Source organism: Rana temporaria, chromosome 2 (genome assembly GCF_905171775.1).
Source record: "Rana temporaria chromosome 2, aRanTem1.1, whole genome shotgun sequence".
NCBI classification, from domain to species: domain Eukaryota; kingdom Metazoa; phylum Chordata; class Amphibia; order Anura; family Ranidae; genus Rana; species Rana temporaria.
The window spans coordinates 178,482,257-178,506,210 of NC_053490.1; the positions used below are offsets into that span (position 1 = coordinate 178,482,257).

Sequence of the window (23,954 nt, forward strand, 5' to 3'; positions counted from 1 at the left end):
CCATCTCTAGTTTCAAAATTGTTAATCATTTTGGTGAACAGTTTTACATGTCTATTGGTGACGATAAAATTCACTTTATCCCTTTTAGCAGCTGCTTTAGCTTGGTGCAGTGGCCAAAAATGTTTTACATAAAATGTAATATCATCCTCAATAGAAGGACTCAGCAATTTGCCTGACAAAAACTGAAGAACATTTGGATGCAGAGGGTAGACTGATAATTTCTTAATACAGTATCCTTTTCTCAAAGCATGAAACAAAATCTACTCAAATCACTATCTATCCAAATGTGAAGATAACTAGAATAATAAACACTTCTAGATTTGTCATGTGTACCTAGATCAATGCCATTACCAACACCAGTGCTGTGTCTTGGGGGGGATCTGGGGATAAGCCCCCTGCCCACAGAACCCGATAACCAATGGCTAGGGAAGAGGACACCAAACCACCCCAAAGCACCCTCCCCATGTTCGGGGCATGTGGCCTGGTATGGTCAAGGGGAGGGGGACACCACCTCACCCCCCCCCCATCCTGACCTCCAGGCTGTATGTTCAGATAAGGATCTGGTATGAATTTTGGATTTTGGGGGGACCCCACCCCATTTTTTTTTCATTTTGGCATGGAGTTCCCCTTAAAATCCATACCAGACCCAAAGTGCCTGGTATGGACTGGGGGAGAACCCACGTCATGATTTTTTTATAGATTTTTCTTCTATATTGCCAGGAGCTGGTGTTCTGTCGAGAAGTGCCTGCTATCGAGAAGTGCCTGGAATGTAATGCAAATGCGCCATACGGAGCAGCACAACAGCTGATTTGACTATCAGCTGGGCTGACGTAATGCAACAGGTCTGGTGAATGGGAGTGAACCACAACTTCGGATAGCAAGGATTTCAATGTACTTGCCTATGTTATGTGATATTTCAGGACTGAGCCCCAGGCGTCACTCAACTCCAACAAGAGTTTGGGGGTTCTCTACATCATCTCTCTCTCACATAAAATAATGCATTGAACAACTAAGGTTGGACACATTACAACATGCGACCAGACCTTAGCGTTTTAAAAGATACGATTTACTAAGAGATTCCAATGCACTTCTATATGCAAGTGATTATCAGTACGGGACCCCAGGCATCACTCCACGCAAACAGGATTTGGGGGGTTCTCTACATCATATCACTTATTGCATAAGCAGTGCATTAGGGCACTAAGGGTGTAGGTATGAAATAGCCTCAACCCTTAGCATAGGAAAGTTTAGAGCGAACATGTTCAGTAACGTAGGGCATGGGCCCATAAACAAGTAAGAACTTATATCAAGCACGTAGTAAATAGGAGTTGTAGCGACAACTAATAGTTGCACATGAGAGGCAATTTAGCTCAGGTAATAATAGTTGCATAGGTAATAGTTGCTCAGGTAATTTGAGAGTAGATGTCCCTTTAAGATATTCCTTAGCAAGCATTCATAAGCACAGCAGTCAATCCCAAGCAGTATGTTAATAGCCAAAAGCCATAATAATTATCAGCAATTGTTTTAGTTGGAAAGTATGCAGCAGATGTTTCTATAGAACTAAAAGTGACACAATTGCTACTTATCCATTTGCAGGGCTTCTGTGTAGCAACAAGGATTCCGCATTGTAGGGATGTCAGCAAGGAAGGTCTCAAAAGTTGGCCCCGGCAATGACAGTCTGTTGCAGCAATTGTAGTAGCGTTGATGCTGGAGTTTCAGGCTGGTCAAAGTTTCAGCATGGGGATCAATGGCACCATAAGTTGTAGCATGCTATGGCTGACAATAATAGAACAGGGCTTGACTGTACCCTGAATGCCTTTATAGGCAGGTAACCAGGTGCAGTGCATCGCACTGAATTCAAGAAAGCGCCGTGATTTGCGGTGCACTTCCGCGTTCAAAGCTGGAACGTATGCAGCGCCGGGCGATGACGTCATCGTGTGGTCACCGCAATGCGTTACAGCGTGGAACGCATTACAAGAAACAGGCGGCGTGAGAAGCGCCTGTACACGTAACCATGGCGCATAAGCACATCGTAGGAGGTATCTCTCAATGGGAGATACCATTTCACGGGAACAATTGAAACCTATACAAACGGCGGGGGAGACCATAGTTCTCAGATTGTGCCTCGCTGTTGCGGGGCGACTTTACAGTGTGCTGATGGTCCGTCTTTGTCTGTGTTGCAGGTCGGGTTTGCTGTGTTGAATGGTTAGTTTTGCCTGTGTGAAAGGGTGGGTTGGAACACAGACAAAACCTGCCCTTCAACATAGCCACTAGCTACCCTCTCGCATGCAGCAATGCACAATCTTATAACTATGGTTTCCCCCCGCTGTTTGTATAGGTTTAAATTATGCCTGTGAAAAGGTATCTCCCATCAAGAGATACCTCCTACGATGTGTGCATGCGCCATGGTTACATTGGGGCAGCTGATTGATAAATCAGCTGTTGTGCTGTTCCGTATGGCGAATGCGCAGTACATCCCGGGCACTTTTTCGATAGCGGGAACTTCTCGACAGAACACCGGCAATACATTACAGCCACAAGCAAGTTTAAATTACATATTTTCCTTTAGAAATGTCATTATTGCGAGGGGCGAAAGGCTATGGGGAGGCCACAGATTGTAACTTCTGACTGGGTGGGTAATAGCCCCTAAAAACAAGAAGTTACAGTCACAGTTTTTAAGGGGAGATCCGACATCAGTCCATGGAGTCTTCTTGGTCATTAGTTGAAGAGGTGAAGCAACCTCTTTTATTTGCAGCTTGGTTGCTGTGTTTACCAGAGGATGGTAATGATTTGAATGGGGAGGTTGAGGCTGGTCTCCTGCGGGAGGTGCTGCTATTGGGATTGTTTTCCACTAAATGCAGTTCTTGCAGGGTGTGTTGCAGTTCCTCAGATTATTGGCAGCTGTAACAGAAACAGAAATCCCCATTGGTAGGTGATGTCGTCGCTGCAATTCCATGAGCTGGGGTTTCATGGCTCGGCGCTTGGTGATGGTCATCTGGGACAGATCTGAGAAAAATTGGTAGTTGTGTCCCTGGAAGTTGCAAGCAGGAGCTGTTCCTTAGTGCGATAATAAAGGAATTTCATGATGACGTCGCAAGAGGGCCCGTCAGGTTTTTTGGGGGTGAGGGCTCTATGGACTTTGTCCATCTCCAATCATTCTATTCGGATAACCGGCTGTAGCACAGCAAATTACAAATCTGTTATGGATTCAGGGATGCCCCTAATACACAAGTTAGAGTGTCTCGCTCTATTTTCATAGTCTTAAAGGCTGGATTGTAAGGTAGTATTTTGCTCTTTAACCACTTAACCCCTGGACCATATTGCTGCCCAAAGACCAGAGCACTTTTTGCGATTCTGGACTGCGTCGCTTTAACTGACAATTGCGCGGTCATGCGACGTGGCTCCCAAACAAAATTGGCATCCTTTTTTTCGCACAAATAGAGCCTTGTTTTGGTGGTATTTGATCATCTCTGCGGTTTTTATTTTTTGCGCTATAAACAAAAATAGAGCGACAATTTTGAAAAAAAATAATATTTTTTACTTTTTGCTATAATAAATATCCCCCAAAAATATATAAAAAAGCATATTTTTTCCTCAGTTTAGGACGATACGTATTCTTCTACATATTTTTCGTAAAAAAAAAACGCAATAAGCATTTATTGATTGGTTTGCGCAAAAGTTATAGCGTTTACAAAATAGGGGGTATTTTTATGGCATTTTTATTAATATATTTTTTTTACTAGTAATGGCGTCAATCAGCAATTTTTTTTTGGTACTGCGACATTATGGTGGACACTTCGGACACTTTTGACACATTTTTGGAACCATTGGCATTTTTATAGCGATCAGTGCTATAAAAATGCATTGGATTACTATAAAAATGCCACTGGCAGTGAAGGGGTTAACACTAGGGGGCGGGGAAGGGGTTAAGTATGCCCCTGGGTGTGTTCTTACTGTGGGGGGGTGGCCTCACTAGGGGAAACACTGATCTTCTGTTCATACATTGTATGAACAGAGGATCGGCATTTCCCCCCCTGACAGGACCGGGAGCTGTGTGTTTACCCACACAGCTCCCGGTCCCCGCTCTGTAACGAGCAATCGCGGGTGCCCGGCGTGATCGCGCCCACCGGGCACCCGCACAGGAGTCACGGACGAGCAGGGGGCGCCCGTGCGCGCCTCCGGCGGCGCGCACGCGCCCTTAGTTGCCGCAAAGAGAGCCGACGTAGTATGGCGGCTCTCGCCCAGGAGAGCCGACCTGCCGCAGTAGAATGACGGTGGCTGGTCGGCAAGTAGTTAATGTTTTCCAGTTCACTCATGTAGTCCTGTGTTGTATTCTCAATTTCATCAATCCTTATTTCAAGAATTATTTCTAGAATCAGATAAGTCCCTCGAAAACCTCCACATAAATGGGGCAAGGGATGAGGGAATTAGGCCCTTTTCCTGAACCGTGAAAAAGTTGGGTTAGTCTACCAGAACCTGAAGCTAATGTAATAAAATATGGATTAGTAGAAAAGAACTGCAGTTTAAAATAGTAATGAAAGGCAAAAAATTTGTGTATAGATATTAAAAAAAAAGCATTATGAGTACCTTTATTCCCCTTTTTTTTTTTTTTTTTTATAAGTGATCACGTTCCCTCTGTTCCCTCTGCTCCTAGCTACATAACAGATGGGGAGGAGAAACAGCAGTACACTGATCTTCCCAGTGAAAGTCTGTGCAGGAGAGGTGTGTCAGGACAAGTCTAATCATTGGAGAGTAGGCTGAGTTCCCAGCATAGCTAGAGATCTGATCATGATGTGTTTGCCTGCTTAGTGTGATTATTTTTATTTTTTTAGGAAAGCACAGGGACTGTCAAGAACACCAGGGATATCACACAAGGAAGCAATACAAAGAGAAAAGCATACTTTTTCATATAAGTACATGGTACAGCAGGCTCATTAGGAATATGAAATGTAGGGGTAACAAACATTTTAAATATCTAACCTATCATTTTGTTTACAATATTAGAGGTGTATTGTTATGGTTGAAGTTTCCTGTACCCGGGACCTATCCTTGCTTTCTTCAACTCCCCCTCCCCTCTTAGACCCACTGCTACTTGATTCTCCTCATAACCTCCTACTTTTTTCTTCCCCTTTTCATTCTTCTTTCCCACTTTTTTCCCCCCTTTACCTTTTCTCTTCTCTCTCTGCTCACTTAGCTCATGACACATATGGACTACCCTATAATGGGACAGCCTGCCCAGATTTTAGTATGAACAGGGCAAAATCTGCGCCCAACAGCACTTGTAATTTATATTACTTATTTGGCCTAGAGTAGCTTATCAGGTTCCCCCAAATTGTCAAGTTCAATATTCCTACTTGCACTCCCCATATGTTACCCGCTGTTTCTAGACTGTTATCCTGCATAATATTGCACTCGTGTTTAACTGTCACTTAGAGTGGTTGGAGTTAACTATAACCCCCTTTACAGTGTTAAACCACAATCTCTACATTTTTATTACCTTTGCTTCCACTGCATTCCTTACCATATTGTTGTGGGCTGCATCCCTACAAAGTTTGTGCGCTGTTGTGCACATGGTTTTTCACCCCTCTCCCTTGGGATCATTCTGTAAGACACTGGGGCTGCCCGAGTGTTAGCGGTAAAACGCTGCTTGTTTTACCAGCACTTTACCGATGTTTAAGCGGTGCTATTCGGTTGCTAGCAGGGTGCTTTTAACCCCCGCTAGTGGCCGAAGAAGGGGTTAAAAGCACCCGTGTTGCAGTGCTTTCAAAGCACTTTTCAGGTGTATTGGAAGCGCTGGCCATTTATCTCAATGGGCAGGGCATTTTGGGAAGTCTGTATACAGCGCTCCCAAACCTCACCAAAGATGCTGCTTGCAGCACTTCTCCTAATGTCCCTTAAGCGCACCGTACAAGTGTGAAAAGTCCCCCTGAAATTAATGGGAGACGGTTTTCAGACGCTATTTCTATTGCTAAAATGCCTGAAAACCGCCTTGGTGTGAAAGGGGTCTTAGAGTTACTTTTTAATTGTTACTCTATTATTTTCTGTGCCAATGAAATATTTGAACACAGAGTTTCCTGTACACAGTTTGCCAATAAATGGTTTCACTCCACTAATCTCAAATTTAAAGTAAAGTTCCTAATTGAAAAAGGATAAATTACAATTTTATATCTATTTATATTTTGGAAAAAATTCTGTTTTAAAGTTAGGCACATTTCTTAAAAAAAAAAGTCTATTATGTTTTACTTCTTTAGCACGTGCTTTATCATCAACTTTTTCAAAAATTGTGTTGCAAAACGGAAAAGCTGGGTTGACGCTCATTACGATCACATATTTTACAGTCATTATGTATGCTTGTTTAAGTAGGTCATTTTAGAGCATTTCACATTGTGCTATCAATCAAATCAAATTTAAATGCTCTAGGGGTGAAACTTAGTTCCCTAGAGAAGCTGTTTCTGCAGATCTGTGGTGTACAGTTATATCTTAATGAATTCATATTTTGCTGCTGGTTAGTTGGACAGAAGAAAATGCACACAACAATTGTTAACAGAAGTAATTAAAGAAGAGGTTCATATTTCAATTAAACAGGTAAAAAAAAAAACAGCTATGTCATTATAGATTCACCACTGTAATCAAGATATGTTATGGATGGAGACTGTTTCCAGCATTACCATGCAAAGCATGATGCTTCTAAAATGCTGTGCTTATATATTAGTACTATATTCATACTGTACAAATTAGTACATGAAATATAAAAAAGCTACATGTCGAAAACATTTTTGTCAAACTTACACAAGCTCATAAAGGAATTTTCCCAAGTGACAATTGGTTTCAATTATAACTTGAGCGTCTGTTAATCAGTAGAAGGTACACAGAGTATGTAATAGGTGGAATGTAACTTCTCAAGGTAAAACTTTCAGACAGGTTTAATTATGACAAAGAGACAAGTTTGTAAAAGTTGGACCAACATCCCCCTAAAGTTTTGTAACATATGGTCAATAGAGAAGGATTATTTCATTAACAGATAATCTGTGACATCATATTGCAAGTAGTGGTCATCAGATGTTGCCCACACGTTACAGTATATAGGGCAGTAGTAGATGTAAGACACATGCATCTATGTCAATGACACAAAACAGGGCACTTAGATCACTCCTGTACATTCAATCAAGCACAGAATAATAGACTATAATTGATTGTAAAATGTCTCTATTGTCAGAGATTGAGCCTGTCCATATTGATTTTTTCATTCTTGGAGCAAGATTTACACAATTTATGTAAAGAAACCTCCAGTGCAAAGGTTCACATACAGTAAGTACCATGGAGTATACTACCTCCCCTAGTTACAGAAACTAGAGACTAGAAAATGCATTGCATGCTTGCCAACAGAAACTGAATGATCTTGAAAACCATTCCAGACGCAGTATAATTTTAATTTTCTTTACTTCCCTGGGTAGGTTGGGGGCTTGTCTCCAGAAGCCTTTTTGAAAAGTTGTGTAAAAGTGAACTTGGCCAACACTGAAAATCTCTTCCTCTTTCATTATTAAAAGTGCTTGTCACACTCCCTCTATATCACCCCCAGCAAGTGTGAACCCCTGATATCTACTGTAATTGCAAAAATACTGAACTTTCAGGACAAAAATAAGAGAGAGAGAGAGAGAATATATATATATATATATATATATATATATATATATATATATATATATATATATATATATATATATATAATACTGTATAAACAGTTCAAAGGTTAGCCTCTGCACTCTATGTTTGAAGTAAATCCTCAGGTGCTCATCCACAAAGAAACTTGTATAAATCCAAAACTGGTTTAGAGGCAGTCACGGTTCATGCAGAGGAGGAAGATAAAGAACAGCAATGTATATATATATATATATATATATATATATATATATATATATATATATATATATATATATATATATATATATATCTTGTTAAAAACATACTTATGGAAGAAAAATATATACAAAAATATAACAATCAAAATTTATAAAATGGTACAAATGAACTTGGATGAATGAACATAAAAATGTACAAATATATAAAAAATATTTATAAAAAATATATATTTTAAAAACATAGGACTCAAATAGCTAATAAGTCTTATTTCAAATATAGCATGGAGATCCAGCTCCTCACTGAGTAACATGGGGCCATGGTAGGTTTTTACGACCTAAATAAAGAAGGCTACAGACATAAGAAAGACAATATACCAGGAATTCAGTGGAACATATGAAAAAAGATTTTAGAGTGTAGGTTATTCCATTATACTCACATAATGCCTTTTGGTGGTGGCTAACAAAACTTCACATTTTATACTTCTTCTTTTTACAAGGGTACATCCCTGCGAGATTGAAAAGAGATACAAGAAAGTTAGAGGAGGATTTTCAGGCTTATTGCTCTCTACCAGGGGACAATTTTTGTTTTTAATATTGAGTGCAATCTTATAGACAACCTTGGTCTGTTTAGAATAACTGGGCCTAATTTAGGGCCCTGGAGTAAAATACCCAATTCTACTGAATTATTCTTTCAATCTGTCAATATTTGCAGTGGAATTTTGTAATGAATTTAACATCCATCTGGGGTATTGTTACTTTATTATTTTCCCTGGATGGACAATAAAACATTCTTGATAGACTCTCTACAAACTCAGGGTCATAACTCTTATTTACAAACCTATCTTAGTATTTTTCTTGTGAGATACAATCTGTGTCTATGGTGCAATTTTTTTTTAATCTTCAAAGACATACTTGGGGGGCACACCCAAAAAAATGCTATACATCTAAGATGGTACTGCTATAGGACCAAAAACGGTACACATAAGATTATAGCGCACAGATGCAAAAATTACATTTATCCTGCAAGGCTAGTTAAAACCACCTGAACATATTCAAAAATATGAGGGTTTGGTCACACTATAAGGGCATATAGTGCTAAGCCCACTTACTGTGACAAAGTACCCCGAATTAGTGGGTCCTAACCTGTTAATAGAATGAAAGAACCTAGTGTCTCAACCTTGGGAGCTAAACTCCTCTATATGGGAGAACTGAAGGGATTCCTCCTATGCACCGGTGGCCACTAATGTGAGGTAATGAAGAGGGGGGGTGCTCCAGCCCAAGAGTTTAGCTCCCAAGGCTGAGACTAGGTTCTTTCATTCTATTAACAGGTTAGGACCCACTAATTCGGGGTACTTTGTCACAGTAAGTGGGCTTAGCACTATATGACCATATAGTGTGACCAAGTATGGTCTGATTTCCAGGGAGTCTGATTTCCTGGTGCAGTCCCGTGAGCTGGCCACTAGGTTTGTTGCAAAAGGATATTCTAAGCCCTCCTTGCTCTCTCACAGATCATAACCAACTGGGTTTCCCCGGACAGACTGTCCGGGGAAACCCAGTTGGTTCTGATCTGTGAGAGAGCAAGGAGGGCTTAGAATATCCTTTTGCAACAAACCTAGTGGCCAGCTCATGGGACTGCACCAGGAAATCAGACTCCCTGGAAATCAGACCACGTTGATCCCCGCCCCACGCTGATGAAGTCCCGCCCACACTGGGACGTAACGCGTATGAGGGGGAGGAGCTACGTTGACGTCACCCGCGTTTGCCTCACAGAGACCTTCACACGCTGTATGTATTGATCCGGGCGCTGAGCTCCGGTACAAGCTGTCATCCCTGCACTCGGCTTAGAGTGCACGATAATGTGAGTGGTTTTTACTTTTGTTTTAGAATAATAAACTTTTTAAGCGGAGAGCACTTAGATTGTGTCTTTTACTCTTTTCCGGTCCATTGAATGATTTATGGGAGAGTGTTGACTTGCCTATTGCTTACTGGTTCCATCTGGTGGACGTTTTGGAGTTGAACCCATGAAAGCTGTTTACCATTTACTCTTTGGAGGATATGCTTTTTGCCTTTTGACCTAGCCACAGGTCGAATCGTTGAGGTGAGAGGCCATCCATTAGCCTTGGTGGAGGATAATCCCGTCCTATGGGTCACAGATCTGATGAAGATTTCTGCACCATTTATCACTATTGTGTTTTTCGGAGCACCTTTATCACTTTGCACTTTATGGACTCTATATATTAAGTTTGATCAATTGAGTTTTAATTTTTATTTTTAGATTTATGTATTTGCGCTGCACTATTTATTTATTTATTCGCTAGCCTGTACACACGATCGGATCTGTCCGCTGAAACAGTTTCAGCGGACATGTCCGGTGGTGTGTACGAGGCCTTAGATATATAGCATTTTTTTGGGGGGTGTGCTCCCCCAAGTATGTCTTTGTATTTTGTATAGCCCCTGACCAGGTCTCTTGGGCTGGAGCACCCCTCTCCCTCTTTATTACCTCACATTAGTGGCCACCAGTGCATAGAAGGAATCCCTTCAGTTCTCCCATATAGAGGAGTTTAGCTCCCAAGGTTGAGACACTAGGTTCTTTCATTCTATTAACAGGTTAGGACCCACTAATGCAGGGTACTTTGTCGCAGTAAGTGGGCTTAGCACTATATGACCATATAGTGTGACAAAACCCCCGTATTTTTGAATATGTTCAGGTGTTTTTAACTAGCCTTGCAGGATAAATGTCATTTTTGCATGTGTGTGCTATAATCTGTTTTGTACTCTTTTTTAATCTTGTCCCCTAGGAAAGTTACCAGTCCAACAAGTATGGTGACCACTGATGCTCCATGAGAAAATTCAGCAAATCAACTTATGATGTATACCGCCAAATGTTGTTTCCAGTGTTGTTCTCAATGCGCTCTGACTGTCAGTGTGCATTAATACCCAATGCCTCCTCTGTAGTTCCAGCTACTGTAAACTCAGAGGGAGGAGCTGGAAGTAGTATAGATAGCAGGAGGTGAAGAAGAAGGGGACTTGCAATGTCAGCACTGATCACAGACTGTGGGAGAGAGCACGAAGCTTGAGCACATGGCTGGATAAGGAGGTGAAATCAAATGATGAGTAAGGCAGCAGTTGGATGTTTAGTGGGAGGGGGAGCTGGAGCTTTGTGCTTATAAGGCATGTAAAATTCATGTTAGTGGTTCACAGGATTCAAAACTGTGAGTTTAGTGGTCCGTGGGGTCCGAAAATGTTGGTGACCACTGTCCAATGGTAAGGTGGCCAATAAGTCATATGTAGTATTTGGATGAGATATCAATAAACCATCAGAGGGATATTGATTTTTGTTGAGGATCCCTTGAATGTGTTGCATTGTGAAAGAGATTCCCATGCTAAGACAGAGGCTTGTATAGAGGGTCATGTAGGGATATACTGTATATGGGTTTGGTTTGGTTGTGTCTTTAGCTAATAGTAGGGATGGTCACATCCAGAGGCTGCTTCCCTTTCTAGGGAAACTCAACATTTATCTGGAGTGTCCTCATACCATGCTTTCAGTTGACCTAATAGTGCTGCTTTGTAATAATTTTTCAGCTCAGGTAAATCAATCCCTCCTTTAAATTTATGTTTAATTAGTACAGCTTGTGGATTTCTCACTTTCTTTCTTTTCCATATGTAGAATTTTAAAGCACTTTCCATAGAGGTGAAAAAGCTTGGGGGAACTATTATAGGGATCGTTGTAAAAACAATTTGGACAAGAGTAGCATTTTGAATACCACTTCCAAGACATACATTTTTTTTCTAGTTGTGCCAGATCATGCTTAAAAGAGAAGTATGGGTTTGTTTTATCTTTCAGTTTCATACTTACCTTAGCGGATGCAGCATCGGTCTGATGCTACATCTGTCCCCCGGGGTCTCTGCACTGAGAACCGATTGATCGAATATCGCTGATGGATTGGTTCTCACAGCTCCCTGAGCAGAAAACTGCTGACTGTCAATCAGCAGCTCTCCGCTCTGCTCCTCTTAGCTCACTGGAGCACTGATCTGTGGAGGGGCGGGGAGCGGCCATCTCAGGCTCTCAGTGGCTCGCTGATAAGATCAGCCAGTTGTCAGTCCAAGCACTTGGCTGATCCAGACTCCCATTGTCAGGATAACACAGTGCCTGGACTGATTCTTGTGATGTCAGTAGGGAGCAGACTTTAGTCTGCTCTCTGCTGAAAACAGGTCACAGGAGTGTAAAATGAATTGCACTCCTGTGATCCACAGAAAAAGCCCAGCCAAACGTGCTTTGGCTGGACTTCTTTAATGTCAAGAAGTATGATATAGTTGGCCTCGTAGGTTTTAGAGGATGGGGTTGTAGGAGTTATACCTAAATAAGACAACTATTTTCATGCCCAACCATATTGGAATTGAAAATTTAGGATACTTAAGGTTTGTCTAATACCTTTAGGTAAAATTGAGGATTTATCAGTATTCAGTAGGAAACTCTGCCAAACTGTTTCTGTTGTATCTGTTGCACCACATGCTGGGAAGGTTCATTAAGGTAAGTATAATATCGTTGACAAATAACCCGATCTTATAAAAGTGCTTAGCCACCTCAACCCCTGAGATTAGAGGTGTGCTCTGATCACCTATGCCAGAGGCTCCATAATTAGGGAAAATATTAAAGATGATGTTGGAGATATACCTATGCAGAATGGTTAGTATATAAGGCCAATATAGCCAATAGTAGAAAGGCTGTGATCCCAAATTTGTGTACTGTAGTGTGGCTTGTAGATATCCTCAGTACACTCTATTGAATATTTTTTTCTGCATCTAGAGTAAGAAAAACAGTGAGCAACTTCCAGTATTCAGAAAACCTGATAAGATTAAACGTATGTCCTGTGTCATCTTGGGCTTGTCTGCCTTTTACAAAGCCCACCTGGTCTGCTTTAATAAGTGTCAGGGCGACTGCTGCTAGTCTATTTAACCACTTCCCGACGGCCGTACGACTTTGTACGGCCGCAGGGTGGCTCTACATCTCTGAGTGGCCGTGTTTTTACGGCCTGTGCGCGCAGCCAGCGGCGCGGGCGCTCGTCCGGCGGAGGCGCGCGCGCGCTCGCCGCATCGCTGAGATGCCGATGCGAGTGCCTGGCGGCCGCGATGTCCGCCAGGGACTCGCGATCGGCGGCTACAGGGACAAAACGTGGAGCTCTGTGTGTAAACAGGGGAGAGAGGAGACCGATCTGTGTCTCTTGTACATAGGGACACAGCATCGGTCACCTCCCCCAGTCACCCCCCTTCCCCCACAGTTAGTAACACAATTCAGGGTACATATTAACCCCTTCCTCACCCCCTAGTGTTAACCCCTTCAATGCCAGTCACATTTATACAGTAATTAGTGCATATTTATTGCACTGATCGCTGTATAAATGTGAATGGCGCCAAAAATTTGTCAAAAGTGTCCAATGTCTCCGCCATAATGTCGCAGTCACGAAAAAAAATGCTGATCGCCGCCATTAGTAGTAAAAAAAAAAAAAAATAATAATAATTCTGTCCCCTATTTTGTAAGCGCAATAACTTTTGCGCAAACCAGACGCTTCTTGCGATTTTTTTTTATTTATTTTTTTAACAAAAATATGTAGAATAATACGTATCGCCTAGACTGAAATTTATTTATTTTTTTTTAAATTGGGCAATTTATTATAGTAACAAGTAAAAAATATTGTTTTTTTTTCAAAATTGTCGCTCTATTTTTGTTTATAGCGCAAAAAATAAAAACCGCAGAGGTGATCAAATACCACCAAAAGAAAGCTCTATTTGTGGGGAAAAAAGGACGTCAATTTTGTTTGGGAGCCACGTCGCATGACCGCGCAATTGTCAGTTAAAGCGACGCAGTGCCGGAAGCTGAAATTTCACCTGGTCAGGAAGGGGTATATGTGCCCAGTAAGGAAGTGGTTAAGAATTATGTATAGATCTTAAGATCTGTATTTAATAAGAAACCGGATCTGAAATGTTGTGGGCAATTAGGCATATTCCCTGGTTTAGGCATCCTTCACATTTAAGAAGTCAACTTTGGCAATCATACTGTATTGCCTTGTACACACAACCATTTTCCTCGGCAAAAACCATCAAGAATAATGCAGCCAGAGCTTTTTTGCAGAGAAAAACTGCCGTGTGTATGTTTTTCGTAGAGAAAACTGTCATGGATCTCGACGAGAAAAAAGAAAACATGCTCTCTTTTTTCTCGTCGGGAGTCTCAGTTTTCTCATTGTGGTTCTCGTCGGACTGGTTTACAATGAGAAACACGTTTGTGTGCATGCTTAAAAACCCGTGCATGCTCAGAATAAAGTATGAGATGGGAGCGCACCTTCGGTAAAAGTAACGTTCATAATGGAGATAGCACATTGGTCACGCTGTAACAGACTGAAAAGCACAAATCGTCTCTCACCAAACTTTTACTTAACACGCGGTAACATGAGATTAGCAAAAGCTGCCCCAAGGGTGGCGCCAGTGGAATCGAACTTCCCCTTTATAGTGCCGTCGTACGTGTTGTACGTCACCACGTTTGAGAATGACGAGATTTTGTCTCGACAGTGTGTATGCAAGGAAAGCTTGACAAGAATCTTGTCAAGCTTGACAAGAACCTTGTCAAGCTTGACAAGAACCTTGTCGAGGAAAACAACGTTTCTTTCACAATGTGATTCTCAGTCGTGTGTACGAGGCATCTCTCTTAAAACTCTATCAGACAGGTATGATGGTTTAGGGAGACTATGAGCTTGGTCCACTATTACTTCTTTCTCAGGGGTAGATAGAATCAGTGTAGTTATCATTTGCTGTACATAAAATATTAAATCACTTGGGGGAATGATTTCTGCAATGCCTCTAAATATCATATTCTACCTTTGGGATCTGTCTTCTAGATCCAGTAATTTAATTTTAAGATTTTTAATTTCTTGCTCCGTGTCATTGTAAGCATCAACCAATTCATTATGAGCATTGGCAAATTCCCCCATCTTACTTTCCACGTAGTTCACTATATCTCTTATTGCAGACACTTCAGCGTCACTATCAATGATAGGCTGCCCAGTTGTGGGGTAGTAATCAATCAGCTCTATACATTTTCTAGTGTCATCTTGTGAGATAAAATCATCACACTGCTCACCGTCTGAGGAGACATAGATGTCTGCTTCAAATTAGATTTCTGTGGGCTAATGAAAGGAAACTCCTGTTGGAATGAATGCACAACCATTGTTGTAAGAACCAAGGAGATTTAGACTGTTTTGTGCTTTCCAGTAGCATTCCCATTGAGTGCTTGACCCCTTAGTGTTGCATCACTTCCTGTGACTAACGAGATATGGTGTTTTTTCCTGGTTATGACATGGAGCTGCACAGCAACATTGATCTTCAAATTTTTTACTTTTGAATTTCGAAATTTTAAATTTTCTGATTTTCTAATTTTTTATTTTTCGAATTTACGAATTTTTAATTTTCGTAATTTCTAATTTTCAAAATTACGAATTTTCTAATTTTCGAAATTACGAATTTTCTAATTTTCGAAATTACGAATTTTCGAATTTTCGAAATTACGAATTTTCGAATTTTCTCATTTTCAAATTTTTTATTTTCGAAATTTTTCATTTTCGAATTTTCGAAATTTTTCATTTTCGAATTTTCGAAATTTCAAATTTTTGATTTTCAAATTTTTCATTTTCGAAATTTCGAAATTTCGAATTTTTCATTTTCGAATTTTCTAAAAATGAAAAATTCGAAAACTCAAAAAAAAAAAAATTTTAAATTCGAAAAAAAAAAAACAGAATTTTCGAATTTTCGAAATTGTGGAATTTTCGATTTTTATAATTTTCGAATTTTAGAAATTCCGAAATCCCGAATTTTCGAATTAAACATTTTTCATACTTCCGAATTTTTTCATTTCCGAATTTTCCGAAATTTTTCATTTTCGTTTCATTTTTTTGGGGGGGGAAATTTCATTTTTTCCATTTTATTAGTTTTTTGCTTTTTCGGAAATCCGAAAATTCGGAATTCCGAATTTTCGAATTTCCGCATTCCGAATTTTCGAATTTCCGAATTCCGAATTTTCGAATTTCCGAATTCCGAATTTTCGAATTTCCCGAATTTACGAATTTACAAATTTCCGAAAAAAAAAAAACGAATGAAACAAAAACGTTTTTTTTTTTTATTATTTTCCCGAATTTCCAAAAAAAAAAAAAAAACGAAAATAACAAACAAAAAAAAAAGATTTTTTTGGCAGTGCACATGTCTACTTTTTACACAATGCAAAGGTTGAACCCCTTAGGTTCCACAGTGAGTATAACAAGCATGCTTTACTGCATATATACACTGATTTTACTAACGTGGGTTTAGAAACACTTTAAAAATAATTTTAAGCAAGTAAACGTTTATTAAAGGGGTTGTAAAGGTAAAAAAAATCCTAAATATCTTCCATACCTTAGTGTAGTCCTCCTTCACTTACCTCATCCTTCGATATTTCTTTTAAATGTCCTTATTTCTTCTGAGAAATCCTTACTTCCTGTTCTTCTGTCTGTAACTCCACACAGTAATGGGAAGCTTTCTCCCTGGTGTGGAGTGTCGTGCTCGCCCCCTCCCTTGGACTAGTGGAGAGTCAGGACACTCTCTATGTTGCAGATAGAGAAAAGAGCTGTGTGTTAGTGGGCATCCTGACTCTCCTGTATTCCAGGAGAGTGGTCAAGCATGACACTCCACACCAGGGAGAAAGCCTTGCATTACTGTGTGGAGTTACAGACAGAAGAACAGGAAGTGAGGATTTCTCAGAAGAAATAAGGACATTTAAAAGCAAAATCGAAGGATGAGGTAAGTGAAGGAGGACTACACTAAGGTAAAGGAAGCTATTTATAAAAAAAAAATGTTTTACCTTTACAACCCCTTTAAATGAATGCTGAAAATTAAAATAGAGTATTCCTCTATTTAAAAATATATACTATGGGCCAGATCCACATACATGTAGATCGGCGCAGCGTATCAGAGATACACTACGCCGCCGTACCTTACCTGGTGCATTTTCGAATCCTCAGTGAGTTCGCGCCGTAAGTTACGGCGGCGTAGTGTATTTCTGGCGGCGGATTTCAAATTGGGTGGGTTGGGGGCGGGTTTCATTTAAATGAAGCGCGTCCCCGTGCCAAATGAAATGCGCATGCGTCATCCCGAAATTTCCTGACGTGCATTGCGCTAAATGACGTCGCTAGGACGTCATTTTTTTTAACTTAGACGTGAGTTACGTCCATCCCTGTTCACGGACGACTTACGCAAAAAATAAAAAAAATTCAAATTTCGACGCGGGAACGACGGCCATACTTAACATGGCAAGTCTAGCTATACGCCGCAAAATACCAGCTTTAACTATACGCCGGAAAAAGCCGAGTACAGATGACGGTCGAAAATGCGACGGCCGCGCGTACGTTCGTGGATCGTCGTAAAAATCTCTAATTTGCATACCCGACACGGAAAACGCCACCCAGCGGACGCCGAAGTATTGCATCTTAGATCCGATGGCGTACGAAGACGTACACCTGTCGGATCTAACCCAGAAGCCGTCGTATCTTGTTTTGAGGATTCAAAACAAAGATACGACGCGGGAATTTTGAAATTACGCGGGGTATCAATAGATACGCCGGCGTAATTTCTTTGTGGATCTAGCCCTATATTTCAATAAATAACAATTAAACTCAACTGAAACACAAAAAAATTGCTAAACATATTATTTTATATATATATATACATTTAAAAATTAATTGCATAAAATATACTGTGCTAACTATGAAGTCCAAACAATAGCCATGTTTTACTTTATTCTACATGAATAACATACAATGTGCAATCAATAAATCAGAAGCAGACAATTGCATATTTAATGACAGTTTTGGATTACACTTTACTTGGTTCTACTAAAATTAAATAATTTACAAAAGGAGGTTCAAATGATATTATATCAGCAGTGGATGTAAATTACAGGGCAATTTATAATGTTTTTAATAATGAAACTACAGTTATTACATATTCCAAGTTTACCTGCTGTGCTGTTGCATACTTGTTGGAAATAGTAAAAAGACTTTTTTGCCCCGTACAGCACAGTAAAAAAACACATATGTTATACTACGTTTCAACTTGCTAAAATTTCTTTCACAAGATACTGCAGTGTGAGAAAGGGTCAAATATATGGTGTAATTCTGTTTCATTATTTGAATAGCAAGCTGAAAGTGAATAATCGTGTATCATCTGACAAAGCTTCCAAAAAGTGTTGGCAACATCACATCTGGCAATATAGAGTGTTCTTAAAATCAAAGCTCTCACTTTCTAAAGAAAGTTCTACCGCATTTAAATCTTTGCTGTACTTCAATGCTAAATCACAATCTCCACTGTGACAAGGGGTGGCAAGAAAGAAACTAAAAACTAAAAAGTTTTCAATACAGTTTAAATCAGACATAAGAACAAAAATTAAGGGGCAGATCCACAAAGATCTGCCCCGGCGCAGCCTATCTGAGATACGCTACGCCGCCGTAACTTACTTTTTTTGGTTTGAATCCTGAACGAATTTGCGCCGTAAGTTACGGCGGCGTAGTGTATCTCTCGCGGCGTAACGGCGCCTAATTCAAATCGGCGAGTAGGGGGGTGTGTTTCATTTAAATGAATCGCGCCCCCGCGCCGAACGAACTGCGCATGCGCCATCCCTAAATTTCCCGCCGTGCATTGCGCTAAATGATGTCGCAAGGACGTCATTGTTTTGACGTGGACGTAAAATACGTCCATCCCGATTCACGGACGACTTACGCAAACGAAAAAAAAAATTCTAATTAAACGCAGGAACGACGGCCATACTTAACAAAGCAGGTTTAACTATACGCCACCAAACAGCAGCTTTAACTATACGCCGGAAAAAGCCGACTAGAGATGACGTAAAAGAATGCGACGGCTGCTCGTACGTTCGTGGATCGTCAGAAATAGCTAATTTGCATATTTTTGTGACCTTCAAGTAGGATGTAGTCAGCAAAACTCTTTGGTCTCTACCTAAGATCATGGGTTTAATAGATCGGATAATATTCCGACCCAATAGTACTTCCATATGTTACCCACACTTGGAATCCCACACTGATTACTACTGTCCCTTGATTTACCATCATATCACTTCATTATTGACATTCAATTTCCTTGCCATTTTGGAGAATTATTCCTTCTCCCTTTTCCTGGTTTAATATTTGTAATTTAAATTACTACACCTAATGGACATGCCGTCCCATTTTGGAAATCAACACGGTTTTGTAATCCTACCACTGTATATTTTATACACTTCAGGTAATTGGACACTATGGTGTCCTTACCCTTCACTGTTCCACACTTTTCACCTCACTTGCACCTTGACCACTCTCTGTGGTCACCTTCTTAATGGGTTTTCCATATTATTTAATTCACTCCTTTGCTCTCACGAGCACTCCCATGTATTTACCCCTTTTTCTCTCTACACTTAACAGTATGGCTTTGGTGCCAAACGCTTTTAAAGGATCACTAAAGGAAAAAAAAAATTCAGCTAAATAGCTTCCTTTACCTTACTGCAGTACTGGTTTCATGTCCTCATTGTTTGTTTTTGCTTTGAAGTAGCTGTAATTCTGCTGTGATCTCCACACTTCCTGCTTGTCTGGCTCCTTATGAAAAAACTCATGGGAGCTTCTCACTGTGGTCTAAGCTGTGTGTCTAAAACTCCTCAGAACCAATCAGATTCATTTTAAAAACAAAACACTGCCCTGGATTTGTTTGTTTTTGTTCTGTGGGTCTCTTTACTTCACATAAACATGAAACCAGTTTAAAACCAAAAGTGAAACTAGAGGCACATTATATGATAGAATTTAATCTATTTGTAATCATTTTTAAAAGGAATCAGTTAACTTTTATGTCTCTATACCCTGTAAACAGTCATTTCAGCAAAAAAATTTTTTTTTCCTTTAGTGACCCTTTAACCTACATATCCATCACTCTGTTTCCAATCACATCATCTACTATAGGATTTAATAGCCAATGTTCCTGTAATTTTAGTCGCCCTGTCACAGGGGCTCTATTAGGTATTGACAGCTCCTCCAGTCCACTAGCCCTCTCTGTGACCACCTCCTGCATGGTTTAACAACCTGTTTGTGATCGATCTGTTGTGGGAATTACTTCTCCCCCAATTCATTTTTAATCGCTCTTTAATTCCAATCAATGTCATGTAATTTTTGTTTATTAGTTTTAGCGACCCCTGGTGGTCTAGTGTGGTTGTTTTCTCCCCATGATGGATCTTACATTATCAATTGTACCTATGACACTATTCTGGTCAGGATTACCTTGGGATGTCCACTCCTTCTACCTGCCTCACTGTCTCCGCATTATAGTGAACCAACAGATGGTTTGGCATTTATACCACCATCTTTTAAATTATTTGGCAAGCTTAAACTGGTCCTGTTCAACCTTGTCATGGTTATGGGTATCCTTCTGGCCCCCTCTTTTCCCCCTGGTTTCCTCCCCTTTTCCTTGCCCTCCCCCTTTTTCCCCTAACCCTCACTCCCATCCCCCCAACCCCACCACCCCCCTTCTCTTGTATTGTCCCCCTTCCCCTCCTTTTTGCCCAGTCCCTACCTCTTTCGCTCTTCTTCCCTCCCCCTCCCCTTTTTCCTTCCCTCCCCCTTCTCCCCCCCTTCCCACCTCCCCCCCATTCCTTCCTCCCCCCCATCCCCCAAAACCCCCCTTCTCCTCAGCTACCCTTCTTCCCCTCTGCCCCTCCTTGTGTTCCTATCTTCCCCTGTCCCACCATTCCCTCTTCCTTTCCCCCACGGGTGTTTCCCCCCCCTTTTTTCTTTGACATTGTTTCTCTACTTGAACTCGTATCTATTTTATGCCTCCAATTAGAGTTCTCCATATAATCCCCCTTGTCCGCCGCGGGGGGGTTACCCTACCTGGGCTGCCTGATATCACACGTTACCACCTAACTATGGGTGAGCTTTTTTCCTTGTATTACCTTTTATTGTACTGCATTATTATGGCTATTGTTGAATTATTATGTTTGCATAATATTAATTGTATTCATTTGATTTATAGATTGGTTCTCTTGAGAAAGCGGTTATACCGCGAAACTAGTCGAGGCATAGACCAGTCTATATGTGTGTAACAACAGAATTGCCCGGGGGTATCCCTGAGGTCCTGTTTTTCCAATTTTACCATGTATTCCTTGTTCAACTATTTTATGTAATAAAAATTATTATTATTTTATATGTATGTCATTTTTTACCCAGTACCGAGATAGTCCAGTAATCGCCCCTTTTTGGGGGGAGGGGATTCTCAGAGGATCAGCCCTAGCCACTGTCCCTCGTCCCTTGTCCCCATCCCCTTTTCCATATATCAACCAGGATGATGGTACACTTTTAAGACTAACTACCTTATTTATCTGAGGCCATACTCAACATTTTAGCTAATTTGCATACTCGACCCGGATTACGACGGGAACGCCACCCAGAGGACGCCGAAGAATTGCATCTTAGATCCGTAGATGCCGTCGTATCTTGTTTTGAGGATACAAAACAAAGATACGACGCAGGAGATTTGAAAGTACGCCGGCGTATCAGTAGATACGCCGGCGTACTCGCTTTGTGGATCTGCCCCTAAGTCTTCAGCAGACAGTTTTGGGCCTATATCTGTGGATATGGTTTTATGTTTTCTTTTTGTCTAATTTTAGTTAGAATGTCAATGTCTGAAAGGATTTGGCTCATGTATGGAGGCATGAGGTTGCCAACATCTCTGTATCAATTGAAAAAGATGAATACCTCTAAGTGAGGTGAGATTTTTCGGGCAACCAAAAAAAATATAGTGACAACTAGGTCATAAAAATATATAAATTTTAATACATTAATTTACAGCATAAACATTTCATAATGACAACATTAATTAAAAAAAGGGGGGGGGGGAAGGAAAAAATTATTACTGCTAGAGGATCACCACACACCCCAGGACTAGGCTAAGGGTATAGGTGATCATTAATCCGACGCGTTTCAGATGTCTCAGTAATACATCTTTCTTCAGGGAATAGAAAGCAGCAAGAGTTTTTCCTAAAACAAAAGAAAAGTATATAATAACATACAGAGTATATACCTGTAACCAAAGATTTGTTCTTTGACATTTGCAACATGTAGAGAAAAGGGGGGAGAGATGGAAAGCTCAATATGTAAGAGGAAAAAGGAACTCACCCCTTTCCAGACACAGAGCGCCTAGATCATCCCCATGGAGCTTGTGTGTGAGCCGCAATCAGGGCAACCAAACCAGATGGTGTACTTAATGTCCATAACGATCCCCCAATCCAGAGGACTCCATAACCATGGGGGGGTGGAGTGACATAAGTCTCCACAAAGGAGTCAGCAGTCATAGGACAAATAAAAAGTGTAATGGCTGGGGAGAGATTTAGGTAAATAAGTACAGGGAGGGTATTAGATTCTTCACTAAAAGGTGAGACCAAAAATAGAAACAAACTCCCTAAAATGTACTTACCACTCCCAATGCATCAGCTCAAAGGTGAACAGCCATTCCAGTCAAAGAAAGGAAAGCAAACTTGACCAGAAGACAAAATAACCTCCAGCTCCAACAGGTGAGGGGAGGAAAGTGAATGCTGACAGGGAAACCCCCCCTGACTACCCTTTATACTTACTTTGAGGATGATGGACCTCAGGTGAGGATGATCCATTCACTCCGGCGGTGTAACAGCTGTTCCTTGAATGGGATAATTGGTTGTAGGTGGAGCAGTAAATGGACATTTGGGGATCAACTGAAGTGATTCCTATCCTCCAAATCCCCCATGTTTGGCGTGCAAACAGCGCGCCCACTACTGACGTCAGCGTCAGGTGGCCGAGCTCTGATCAATCAGGGCACGACACCGTGGACATGCCGCTGGTGACGCGCCTCCTGCGCGTCACACAGCACATGACTCACGGCGTCTAGCGTGATCCCAGAATACCAAAGGGTCATGTGACGACTGCGCACCCAATCAGGTGCATGAGACGTCAGACGACCGAACGCGAACGCAACACACACAGTGGTGCCACCCACTGTACGCGTCACAGCGACGCGAACGAAGTGCGCCCAACGACCAGACAGGGAAAGACAAGGAAGTGTCCGCACAGAAGGGGCGGAAATCACCACCCGTTCCAGAGAGCCTAACAGTCCATAGATTTAGACAGCAGCAATAAAATTGCAGTTTCGGGGCATCATTAAACAGGGGACCCGGGGAAACAAGAGAATCCAAAAACAAATACAGGGCAAAAATGGAACCATTGGAGGAACGCTTAATGGAGTGAGGGCAAATTCCTGAGGATGGGGCAAAGATATTCACTGTGCCTAGATGTCTCAGAACTGACAGATAAGAAAGTATGACAGTTAGAAGGGAGATAAAGTCACCACTGCCGGGTAGGGGAGAGCCTCTAGGGCATAGAATGCCCCTGGGGCGGGCACCAAGGTGCTACTCTCCCCCGGCAGTGGATGGAGGAGCCCTCTTGTGATTGGTTAAGATAAGACCATAACGGACATCAACAACATCCAGAAAGGGCCGGTGAAAAAGCGTTACTTGACACATAAAGCTCCTGGTTGGAAAGCCACAGGGTGCACTGTCAACAAATCATCAATGGTTGATCACAGGTTTACAGTCAAAAATTTCATGTATAAATCCAAGAAGAAAACTTTTAGCTCATACATTTACAAAATCATAATCATACAATAATTTACAAATATAAATCCTACTTATTACAGATCTCAACCTAAGACCCCAGTATACCACAGGGTACAATTAAGGTTAGAATAGGGAGGGGGGGAGAGAGAAAGGGGGTGGGGGAACAATTTTAACAGTTAGTCGGTTCAGGAGAAGGGGAAGGGGCAGGAGGATGATTTCCCAGTGGCATATGGGGGCTAGTCCGTTTTCCCCGAACTGAACCCCTCTAGGAAGGGCCTAAAGCTCTCCATCTCGTTGAGTCCTGGAAAGGTTGTAGCTTTAAGGCATCTGATCCAGCGCATCTCGCGCTGGAGGAGTACCTTGTTCCAGTCCCCCCCACGTAGAGGGATATGTATTCT

At 41.2% G+C, this 23,954-nt stretch overlaps 1 long non-coding RNA gene across 1 annotated transcript; it reads right to left on the reverse strand.

Moving 5' to 3' along the window:
- Positions 1 to 21,908: 21,908 nt before the first annotated feature.
- LOC120926300 lies at positions 21,909 to 22,557 on the reverse strand. The gene is made up of 3 exons (XR_005746939.1): positions 22,386 to 22,557; positions 22,088 to 22,286; positions 21,909 to 21,949 (listed from the first exon to the last, which is right to left on the reverse strand). It is a non-coding gene; the product is annotated as an uncharacterized LOC120926300 (long non-coding RNA).
- Positions 22,558 to 23,954: the final 1,397 nt, after the last annotated feature.